The 12603-nt window shown below is 39.8% G+C and overlaps 1 pseudogene; it reads right to left on the bottom strand.

The window, feature by feature from the left end:
* Positions 1-11733: 11733 nt before the first annotated feature.
* On the bottom strand, positions 11734-12392 carry LOC110542561 (ras-related protein Rab-28-like; annotated as a pseudogene).
* Positions 12393-12603: the final 211 nt, after the last annotated feature.

Genomic DNA, 12603 nt, shown 5'->3' with positions numbered 1-12603 from the left:
CTGGGATATGGTGCGGATTTTCTTTCACCTTGAAAAACTGTACCTGGTAGGGGCTCTTCGCCTTATCCCTGCAGTGTTAGCATAGCTTATGAAGTCAAAGCAAATGTGTTTTATTCTTCACTCTTATATTTTGAAAAACATTTTTCAAATTACAAATCTGATTCTCTCCTTCTATTGAAAGATCATAAACAAATGCATTTTCATGTTATTTTTCTTTAGCAGGCTTTATGATTTTATCCCCAGCCACTGGACTAATTCAATAAGCAGCAGACCATAAGGCGGTGAATGGATACACTATTAATTTTTATGGCTAAAGTTTCTTTTATGTACTGTTTGATCTAAGGATGTTATTCACATTTTTATGATGACGGCAGCAGACTAGAAGGAGATCTAACTCCATAATTCTTATTGATAAAGCCTAGAAATTTTAAACGTAGCAGCTCAAGGAAAGGCAAGTACTCACCAACCAGTAGGTAGAGCAGGAAGCTGAGGCTGTGAGGGGAAACTGGAACCATTCAGCTGGCCAACAGATAGGACAGAGTTGGGAAGGGTTGAATACAGGAGGTGTCCAAGCTCAGGACAGGAGTTTGGAGATGATTAATTATTTTTCTTTGTTCTCCTCCAAAATGAGGAATGTAGGGTTTAAAAACAGTTTTTCTAAATTGCCTTAATTCTGTGGTTACACAAAACTGCAGATGAAGCAGGTCTCCAATAAAACAGGATGGTCAAGTTGAAAGAAAAAGAAAACAATGGATGTAAGGGTTTTCTTAATCACAGACAGACTGGTGCCCTGGCCATATTGCCTGGGACATTTTGCATGAACTTTGCATCTGTAATTAACAAATGCAGTGGAACCATCTTTCCTCAGTTCCCACAGGCTCATCCAGTGCTGGCGATTAATATTCCCTTATGAGATCTCTGATATTAGAAATAAATTGGGACTTTGTACTGATGTTCATTTAGGTGTCATCCACCCAAAGAGCATCAGACCCGACAGATACCTTTTTCTCAGAGGCGGGACCTGGGGCATCAACCTGCATGCAGTCAGACATGCTCTTCTCTGGGTCCAAAGCGGCTGACCCTGAGTGCAGTGCTTAGCCTCGCATCCTGAGCATTTAACATTTTAGCTTTTGATGGTAGCCAACCATGCTTGGGGAGACTGTCCTGCTTCAGTGGCTGTAAAGGCCTGAATGGTCATGGCTGCATTCCTGAACCTACTCAGACCTCGGACACCACCACTGCTAGTTCTAGAACTGATGCAAGATGTTCCAACGAGGGGGTTAAGGCTTCTCATAATATTTCCTATAAGCCCACACCTGTTTGTTTATATCCCCCATTTCTATTCATTATTAGCCAGATAGAGCCAAGTAATTGTGGTAATAATACTTGCTTTTTTGCCCAATGCTGGAATGCTAGTAAATTTACTAGCTGGTTACTCGCATGCCTCGCTGGGTACCTGTGCCCGTTGATGCCCCTCACGCTATGACTCTCTTCAGACAGAAAAGGGATCTTGGAATTACAGCCGCCATTGTTACTGCCATCTCACTGGCGGCTGTTGGAGCTACCACCATGGCATTAGCCAGGAGACATACTGTGCAGACTGCTCAGACCCTGAATAATCTTTTAGCCAATGTAGCTCATGCCTTAGATGTACAAAAAGGAATTAATGCTCAACTAAAAGGAGGCTTGATGGTGTTCACTCAGAGGATTGACCTCCTGCAGGAGCAAATTGATACCCTATGGCAAATCGCTCAACTTGGCTGTCAATGAAAGTATGCTGGACTTTGTGTCACTAGCATGCAAAATGAGAATTTTCCCTGCGCTGCAAATCTGTCGAGACATGGTTTTTTTATTTGCTTGAAAGTAAGCCAAGTAGGCTCATCTGGCTGACCACCTTTCCAGTGCTGGGGTTATATGTATCTACTTCTATGCCTGACATTTATAAAAAGTTTTAGAATCAAATTTAGATCCCGTGTTTGCAAGGCAGACACTATCTATCACCTGAGTTAGTTTCCCAGGTTTCTCACCCATTTAGCTTCTATATGCGTGAGAAATCTTGGGTTACTTGGCTTTCTGCACCTTAATTAGTTTGCTTAAGACAAAGACCTCTAGTCCACCCATTTTCATCCAAATGACATTTATTTCATTCATGTTGTCTTTATTCATTCTGGTCACAGGTGGGTTCTAACACTTGGCTATCATAAATAGTACCATAATAATCATGGTTATATAGGAATTCCTCATATATGCTGATATATATATTTGGTAGGACTGGCATAACTAAAGCTCAAAAACAAGGTTAACTACAGCATAATAAAAAGCCACAGCACCACAAAGGACACAGTCAAGAGAACAAATACAGCCCACATTACTCTGACTGAGAACTAAAATCCAGGATATATGAAGCATCCCCAAAACAATACCCCCACAAAACAAAGCAGACTGAAGGACTATTATCAAACAAAAACAAATGCTTATAAGGATGGACTGAGGGAGACAGCCTTTACACATTACTGTTGGCAACAGAAATCAAAGTCATACTGTTATTGTGGAAAACAGAACTGAGGTTCCTCTGAAAACATGACCACATGCTTTGTTCAGAGGTTTCTGATATCTTCTTATGAACAGGCTTTTAGAACACCCCAGCATGTTTTCCTTCAAAGAACGTTTCCATAGCATTTTATTTAACTAAGTCTCTAAGTCCAATCAGTGTTGGTCATATGCTCAAGGGTGTGTGGTCACACACTGGTGGATAAACAACCCTTTAGTTCTGGTACCCAAAAAGATACTGGTCACATAAAGCTACTGTTACATTTCAAATGCAGCCATTTAACAAAAGAGTGGGAGGTTTCCTCATAGGTGCTATGATCTCTCCGGTCATGGTTTTTGACTAGGTTTTTAGTGCCAGTAGTGAAATCTCTTCTGTGAAGCATACTTCATAACCAATCAGAATGTAGCTGCCGTGATAACCATCATGCCAGTGAGCATATTATACCAGTGAGCATATCTTGAAAGTCAGTATTGTAACTGCAATATGCAAGGTCCTGATTTCGTTAATACCATCAGTATTTTTCTCCCAAAACAGCCTTCAAAGCACTTTGTGGAGCTATGTATACTAGCCAAAAAGGAGATTTATCCAGTTAGTTGGAGACTAATTTCTCTGTGTTCTGCATTCCAAAAGAAAGGGCATTTAAAGCTGTAGGCCACAGCAGCTCTTTTTGTAGTATAAACATTTATATTGTGGGTTCATGGCAGTCAAGAGGATTCTTATTATTTTTAAATGCTTCCCTAGTACAGTGACTGACACTTAGAATACATGTTGATAATTGAATAAAACAAATGAATGAGTAGAACTCTTCATGAAAAATTTCTATCTTGCTTTTTCTAATTTTGCTGGATTACTATTATAGGAGGCTAATTTGAACTTTGCATGTTCTGCAGGACGCCCTTTCTTAAGCGATATTCAGGTGTAGGCAATTTAATTGTAGTTTGAAGGTATAATTGTATGGTTGGTTGAATAACTTCCTCCTAAAGATGACTATATCAGAGGCCCTAGTTCATGTGTTACTTTACATGGCAAAAATACTTTCAAAGCATGATTAAGGTTTTACATCCTGAGAGAGAAAGAGAGATTTTGGATTTTTCAAGTGGTTACAATCTAATTATATGGGACAATAAAATCGGAGAACACTTTCTTGCTGAGTGAGAGACAGGCTGTGCGAGAAGAACCTGATACTCCTCTGCTGGCTGTCAGATGTTTGGGCCTATGTACAGAGGATATAGAAGGACTTACGGGAGCTAAAAGGGGCCTCAGATTTGGGATGTTAACAAGAAAATGAAGGAAATAGTCCTGCAACCCAAAACAACTGTAAGATGGAAGGAAGGTATATGTAAATGAGTGTGTGGGCGCTGGTGTGCATACGCACAAGTGCACCCTGAACGCGTATAAATTCTGTTTTTACTAAGTTCAGGTTTATCGGATTCAGTTTAAATTAAAATTATGATGTAAAATTCAGCAGTGACTCATTTTATTACCCCGTAGCTCATCATTTCTTTCATAAGGGCGCATCTTTTAGAGGATAATCTTAAAATAATAGATGATTTAATTCAGTAGTACACAAAATTGAGATTCACTATGCTGTTTTTCCCTACATTTGCATGTAGCTGGAAATTTTCATAATCAAAATAGGAAAGAAAAAGAATGTGCTGTAGTTCACAAGGTTACACATGACAGTAAATTCCACGGGGTTTAAACTTTTGAATTTGTCAGAAGGATATTAGGCTTTGATTTTATCGTGTCACATTCGCTGATATCTTTTGTGTGTGTGGAAGGCATACACCCTGCATGTCACTCAGTCAAAGGCACAGTATCAAGAGAGCTTGTCTTCAAAACCAGTAAAACCCTAGACATTTGAATGAGCTGATGGGGAAGAGACATGTGAGGCATTGAAATTACGGAGGTGGGCTGAATATCAATTCATTACAAAATGTATGCAGGTCTCAATATTTGCAAATGTAGATAGGTATGGCTGCTCAAAGTCTATTCTGTTTTAAATATTTTTCTCCTTTGCAATTTTTAAAAGAAAAAGTAAGTAGTAACCTTTTCAAATTTCTTTATACATTATTTTTTTTTGCATTTACTATTCAGTACAATTATTACTTTAAGAATAGCTAAATTAAACTGCTACAATTTCAGAGAAATTAATGGAGTCGTAAAAGAGTACATTACAATTTAATAACCTCTTTAAAAAATTCGTGTGTCTTGCCTAGCAGATCGTCAAATGGGTATGTTTTTTATATTTACTAACAAACTAATGAAGAAAACTAACTCAAACCAGCCTTACATTTTCATTTTTCTTTATGACTTTGCTCTGTATTGAGGAAGGTAAGACTCAAGCACAATTTCTCACCTCATAGATTGATCTGTCAAATTCTATTTCCTTAAAATTAAACACAAATACAACCCTGTTTTGTTTGAAGAGAAAGACATGCAGTTTAGTGTTATAATTTATATCCCATCCTTTTAGAATGAAAGTATAATGAGTCATTAGAGCATCTATACTTTTCTAGTTATCCTTTCGAAGACATGCCTCACCCTATCAAAAGTTCCAGACCTGTTTATGTTTCACTAATGAGAATGTGTTTTTTTAGTTGTGGTGCTCACATTACCATCCTCCACATAGAGTTTCTGTGTGTTTTAGCCCTTACTTTTATAGCATTGAATAGCTTTAAAACCTACATTAACCAGAATAATGGTGTCTTCTCTGGAAAGATCTTTTAAAACACTGTTAACTTCAGGATTGAATTTCTTTTTCTTCTTCTTCATCCAATCCCCAGATGGTTAATGATCTTCTGGCCTGACCTGTCAGATCTTTTTCCCAGAATCTTTCCCAGAAGAGAAGGAACAGGATAGAGACCTACCATAAATGTCCTCTGTGCAGCAGACTTCACTGCAGTGTATAATGTTTTCTAGTATTAATATTTTTACTCATTTTGAATGTGGTTAGTCCTAAATAGGATATAGTCATCAAATATCTCACCTAAGGGATCAGAGTACCCTGCAGTAGATGACGAAGAAGGAGTGCAAGAGCCAGATGGAGGACACCAAGAAAACAAAGCCCTTTAAATCGACATTTAGTAAAGCTCATATGAACTCACAGACTCAAGCAGCATGACAGTAACAGGTTCTGTTTGTACATATTGTGTATTCCATTAGTGTTTTCATGCTATTTCTGAATGTATAAATGAGGGGGTCTCCTTTTCTTGTGCTTTCTCTTGAGCTCTTTTACTTCTGTTTATTTGTTTTGTCCAATTTTGATGCGTTAGCATTTTTTTTTCTATTCTATTCTATTTTATTATTATCCCATAGAAACCTTATTGTTGTCTAATGAGAGACAGAAAGGGAGTGGATCTGAATGGGATGGCAGGTAGGAAAGAACTGGAAAGAGGAGAGGGAGGAAAAACCATGAGTAAGGTATATTATGTGAGAAGAATTCTATTTCCAACAAAAGAAAAGAGAAAGTAAACGAACAAAAAGTGGCTAATTCTATGGGTGTGTGGTTACGATGCTTTTCTCATTTCTTGCCCTATTCATATGAATATATTTGTTCTTCTGTTCAAACTTCCATCAACTCATTTCTTAGCATTGAAAATTCATCCTCATACCTTAATTTCAGCATCCACTAACTGTATTGGCCACGATCTGCTTTCTTTTATTTTACCAATAAGACATCACTTATGAAATTGTTGTCATATCATAAAAATTCAAACACTGTAGGGTGGAAGGTGGCTCAGCGCTTGTGCTTATACTAATGCATGGACTATATATTAAATATATAGACTATATATTAAATATATACTAAATAGTATATATTATATACTATAATGAATAGAACCCAAGGCACTAGGCCTCTGGCTTCAGTGGGCATCTGCATTGATTTGCACATATGCATACAGAGACACATATGCATAGTTCAAGTTTAAAAAATCCACAGAGGAAGACAATGCAGCCACTCCTGATGAGACCTGATAGACTAGGATCAGAAGGAAGGGGAGGAGGACCTCCCTTATCAGCGGACTGTGGGAGGGGCATGGATGGAGAAGAGGGAGGGAAGGTAGGATTGGGAATGGAGGAGGGAGGGAGACACAGGTGGGAAACAGTGAATAAACTGTAATTAATAAAAATAATATTTAAAACGTAAATTAAAAATTAAACTGTCCTTTAAAAAGTAATTTATTTTTTATTATTTACAATTTATTCATTTTGTATCCCAGCTGTAGCTCCCTCACTCATCCCCTCCCAATCCCATCCTTCCTACCTTTTCTCCTCCCATGCCCCTCTAGCAGTCCAATGATATGGGAAATTCTCCTCCCCTTCCCTCTGACCCTAGCCTATCAGGTCTCACCAGGACTGGCTGCATTGTCTTCCTCTGTGGCCTGGCAAGGCTGCCCCAGCTTCAGGGAGAGGTGATCAAAGAGCCAGCCACTGAGTTTATGTCAGAGACAACCTCTGTTCTCCTTACCAGAGAACCCACTTGGATACTGAGCTTTTAATCATGTCTCTTAACAGCTTTTTCAGACTATGACTTTGAGCTATCTAAGAAACAATTTCTCCCCCATACCAACAAAACTACAGAGCACTGGTAACAAAGTCACACAATTTAGAAAAAACAAACAAACAAAAAACACACAAGGACTGTGTGTGTGTGTGTGTGTGTGTGTGTGTGTGAACAGATATGTTTTTGAAACCAAGTTTCATTGAATAAGGATTTTGAGAATAAATTTAGTAATATATGCAACAATGTTGGAGCAGTGTTGACATTAATAAAATGTTATTTCCCTTCTTTATTTGTTTGGCTGTTACTCCATCTGTATCATTCTATATTATTATTCAAGAATTTCTTTTAAATATCAAGTATTTGACAGTGTGTCGGTTGCATAGTGACATTCAACAAATATCAGTCATTATTAAAATTGTTGCTTTTACATTGCCACATTTTTTACTAATTGTTTTGCACAATTTTTGACTAATCCATTATATTAATAGTATACAGTGATGTTTGGTCAATTTAACAATAATTGAATGTAATACGATGCATGAAATTCACTGTGTGATCACCCTCAAGATGAAAATTTATTTTCTGAGTGATGTGATGTGCTTTGAAATGAGAACTTCAGACTTTACCATGAGCTAAAATTACAATGTCTCAACACAAGTGACTAGCTGTATTTTTCAAATGCATTTTTAAGGGAACAGAATAAGCCATTCATCTGTGCTGCCTTTAAGTGATGTAAAAATAAGAGATTGGTACTTTTTTTTTATTTTTTTTTTGCAAATAAGTGTTATTTGGTATTATTCGTTAGCATCTACTTTAAGCAATATTTATCATAATAATTACTCATGCCTTCTCAGATCAATGGCATGAACAGTTGTTACAAAATACCTCCTGCCCATTACAATATCAATATTATATCCATCAATATTATATCCATGATGGAGAGTAGACATGAGTTCCATCACTGGCCTTTATAGATGCTTTAGTAGTTTAACATACAAACCTTACAGAAGTGCTTTCTTTAAGGTGAGTGGGCAGCTCTTTCCCACTAATCTGCAAGCCAATGAGACAAGAGTCATTCTTAAGGTTTTCTGATCCACCAGTGTCCAGGACAAGAATTAATAAGCTAATAATAATAAAGAAATCTTTGTTGGATGGCCACAAGAATGATAACATATACCCTTAAGGAGTTCATCATCAAGGTAAAACTCTAGATTTGGGGTTCTCCTCATCCCATTCTTTGTCTTTATAGCCATGCTCATTGGTTCTGTTTCAGCAATATCTGCTGTATCCATGCACTTCTTTCTTTCTCTCCACTCTCATTCACTATATTGCCTGGACCACAGCAGAAGCTTGAACATTTGAAAACCCAGCTATCTTTCCAAAACACATACGATCCTCTGCTTAAAAGAGTTTTATTCACACATAAAACAGAATCCAACTGAGGCTTGAAATGTAGGTCAGTTGGTAGAGTGCAAAAAATAAATTGTAATGTTCTAGAGACTTTCTATCTGCATTCCAACTAGGACTCCTTCTAAAGTCTATTTCTATATTTTGTTTAATGTTCATTGCCATAGACATTTTTTTTTTCAATGCAGTTTATTCAGAAACCTTGAACAATCCTCGGACCCTGGGGAAAGCCAGCCCACAGCTTAAATAGCCTCTGGGTAGCCAACCCAGGCGTGCCACGTGGGCAATGCAGATAGGTCCACATACATGGAAGCAAGCCAGATCCTCAGCCTTAGCCAAATGTGGAATTGTTCCCATAGACATTTTAATTACAAACTAATTATTTAATATTTCAAACTAATTATTTTATTTCCATTCAAACATCAATAAGGAGACACTCCCCAGTGTTTTATTTATTTTTTTAATTTGGAATAATCTAGCATCTTCTTTTTTTGTAACTTAAATAAATTTATTCATGTGAGAAAAACATCTGAACACCAGGTACAGTGTGATCAATCCACAAAGATCCAAGGCTGTCATGACTCATCGGGAAGCATCTCATCTCCTGCAGTCTGTATGAGAAATTCCATGTGAAGGATCAGCTGAGCCATTTATCCAATTACATAAAGCCATCTAAGCCAAATATGATAAAATATGCAATGACCATGACACACTAATAAAAATACAATATCAAATGCTCAGTATTTCTGAGTTATAAACTGCAATATAAACAAGTTAGGCTCTTTTTAAAAATGAAAAAAATATTTCTATTACAGCCTCATCTGAAGCACTTTTAATTATATGCATCTTTGTATATTTCACTCTTAATAGCCAGCAAAAAAGTACCTTCTTTTTTTTTTCAATGCAGTTTATTCAGGAACCTTGAACAATCATCGGACCCTGGGGAAAGCCAGCCCACAGCTTAAATAGCCTCTGGGTAGCCAGCCCAGGCGTGCCACGTGGGCAATGCAGATAGGTCCACATACATGGAAGCAAGCCAGATCCTCAGCCTTAGCCAAATGTGGAGTTGTTCCTGACAGAGAGCACTCACCATCGGGAAGGTGGAAGGCGGAAACCAGCTCCATCTTTAAGGCGCGGCATTGCGTAGCTCTCTACAGTTCCCCCTTTTTGTTTTAGATGCATCAGGCAAGAGTAGAGGTCTGATATCTGATATTAGAAATAAATTGGGACTTTGTACTGATGTTCATTTAGGTGTCATCCACCCAAAGAGCATCAGACCCGACAGATACCTTTTTCTCAGAGGCGGGACCTGGGGCATCAACCCGCATGCAATCAGACATGCTCTTCTCTGGGTCCAAAGCGGCTGACCCTGAGTGCAGTGCTTAGCCTCGCATCCTGAGCATAACATTTTAGCTTTTGATGGTAGCCAACCATGCTTGGGGAGACTGTCCTGCTTCAATGGCTGTAAAGGCCTGAATGATCATGGCTGCATTACGCTGTTGTGAGACTCTAATCTTGCATATACACCACAGGCAAACCAAGGAGACCAACACCAGAAGGCCTGCTAACGCTCTCATGCCCACCCATTCCTTCAGATGATCCATGGCTGCAGCAATCCATGGTGATAATCCTGTGGCTAGTCCTGCGTCCACTCTGGTAGAATTTACTGTGACAATGGCCACTCTCAGCTGCTCCATCGTAGTATCGAATTCTCCAGTCCAATTACCTAAAATATAGCTCGACAATTGTTTAGACAGATTTGCAGCACAGGAAAAATTCTCATGTTATATGCTAGTGACTCAAAGTCCAGCATATTTTCATTGACAGCCAAGTTGAGCGATTTGCCATAGGGTATCAATTTGCTCCTGCACGAGGTCAATCCTCTGATTGAACACCATCAAGCTTCCTTTTGGTTGAGCATTAATTCCTTTATGTACAACTAAGGCATGAGCTACATTGGCTAAAAGATTATTCAGGGTTTGAGCAGTCTGCCCAGTATGACTCATGGCTAATGCCATGGTGGTAGCTCCAACAGCTGCCAATGAGATGGCAGTAACAGTGGCGGCTGTATTTCCAAGATCCCTTTTCTGTCTGAAGAGAGTCATAGTGTGAGGGGCATCAACGGGTACAGGCACCCAGCGAGGCATGCGAGTAACCAGGGCATACCTAAATTCACTAGCATTCCAGCATTGGGCAAAAAAGCAAGTATCATCACCACAATTACTTGGCTCTATCTGGCTAATAATGAATAAAAATGGGGGATATAAACAAACAGGTGTGGGCTTATAGGAAATATTATGAGAAGCCTTAACCCCCTCGTTGGAACATCTTGCATCAGTTCTAGAACTAGCAGTGGTGGGTGTCCGAGGTCTGAGTAGGTTCAGGAGACCATTGCCCCCAGGGGCGAGACATGTTCCATGTAAATTGACTAACTCCATGTTTTGCTCCACTTTTGAAAGTCATTTAAGGTTCTTAAATTATTCCCCCCCCTTTTTTTAAATTTTTCCTCAATTACACTTTATTCATTCTGCATCCCCCTATAAGCCCCTTCCTCCTCCCCTCCCAATCCCACCCTCCCTCCTCCCTCTGCATGCATGCCACTCCCCAAGTCCACTGATAGGGCAGGTTCTCCTCTCCTTTCTGATCTTAGTCCATCAGTTCACATCAAAAGTGGCTGCATTGTCCTCTACTATGGCCTGGCAAGGCTGCTACTCCCCAGGGGGAGGTGATCAAAGAGCAGGCCAATCAGATTATGTCAGAGGCAGTCCCTCTTCACATTACTATGTAACCCAATTGGACTCTGAACTGCCCTGGGCTACATCTGTGCAAGGGTAAGAAGTACCTTCTTGAGTAACTGTTTCACCATCAGTGCTCTGAAGTACATTTTCACATACACAAATTCAGATAGAAAATGATGATTAAAGCTAGGAGCATCTTGCTCTCTGGTTAATTTATATATATATATATCTGAGAGAAAAGAAGTGAGGACATAAAGAAGCAAGACGGTTTTCTGGAGCAAGGAGGCAAGGAGGCAGTCACAGACCAGAGAACGGACTTTCCATTCAGATGTCAAAATGTGTGGTCCTGAAGCTGAATTTCTTCCAGTCCAGGGAGCTGCCTGCTACCGTGAGGCAACTTACGGATGAAGAAGCTGAGCGGGAGGAAAGTGTGAGCTGACCACAGAGATGGTCACTGATAAAACATGTTGCTAGACAGCCTGGGCGCTACCCGGGGGAAGAGCAGCCGGAACTATCAGTACAGTGTGTGCTCACTGAACTGCGCCCATGGCATACTCCGGCGGGTTAAAAGTTCTTGACATGGGCTCCTGGTTGTTGTTTACAATGTCTGCCTTCACTGCTCTTTGAGACTGGTCTAACTCTGCTTTGTTTAATTTGATTCTTAGGATTTCTGCCGCAACTTTCTGAAAATACAGGAAGACAGAGTCTCCTGTCTTGGCCTGAAATGAAGTGGCTACTAAAACCATTTTCCTGGCAAAATCCTAAGTGCTTATCTGGTTTTTCTGTTCTCCTGTGCTCCAAGTCAATTTTATTGCCCACTAAAGCAACCAGGGGCTCAATTCCCGGCTCTTCACTGATTGTCTTTACCACAGAATACCAATCTTCTAAATTCTCAAAGCTTTGGTAGTTAGTAATATACACCAAAAGGGTTCCCTGTGCTCCATAGATAAATATCCAGCATCTTGCCACCTATTGTCTGCCCTCCTATATCCAAACTTGTAGAGTAACATTCAAATTTCGTGCTAAAGTTATCCTTCTCAAAAAGAAACCCAGTCCTACAGTCTGCTTGTACCATTTCTCCAGTCTCTTGGGCAAAACAGGTAGCTACGGAGGTCTTCCCAGAGGTGCCACGCCCCAGCAAGGTGATTTTCAGTTGGGTTTTCTGGCTCTCTTCGTCAGAGTCTGACATGGTGTCCCAGGATGTTGGCCTGCCCCCGAGGTGGAAGACAGGGAAGAAGGAGGCCTCCAGCGGACTGGCGGGCCTGTGATGGCTAGCGGGCAGCAAGAGCAGAGACTGCCACCCTGGCCTCTCATTGGCCCTGAAAGAACCTAAAGAGAGTCACTCACCGTCTTGCCCTCCTCCCCTCCCCTCACCAATATCTTCTTTATGAGCGGTGTTC

Source organism: Meriones unguiculatus, chromosome 6, assembly GCF_030254825.1.
Source record: "Meriones unguiculatus strain TT.TT164.6M chromosome 6, Bangor_MerUng_6.1, whole genome shotgun sequence".
Taxonomy (NCBI): Eukaryota; Metazoa; Chordata; class Mammalia; order Rodentia; family Muridae; genus Meriones; species Meriones unguiculatus.
This window is presented reverse-complemented; position numbering and strand designations above follow the sequence as displayed.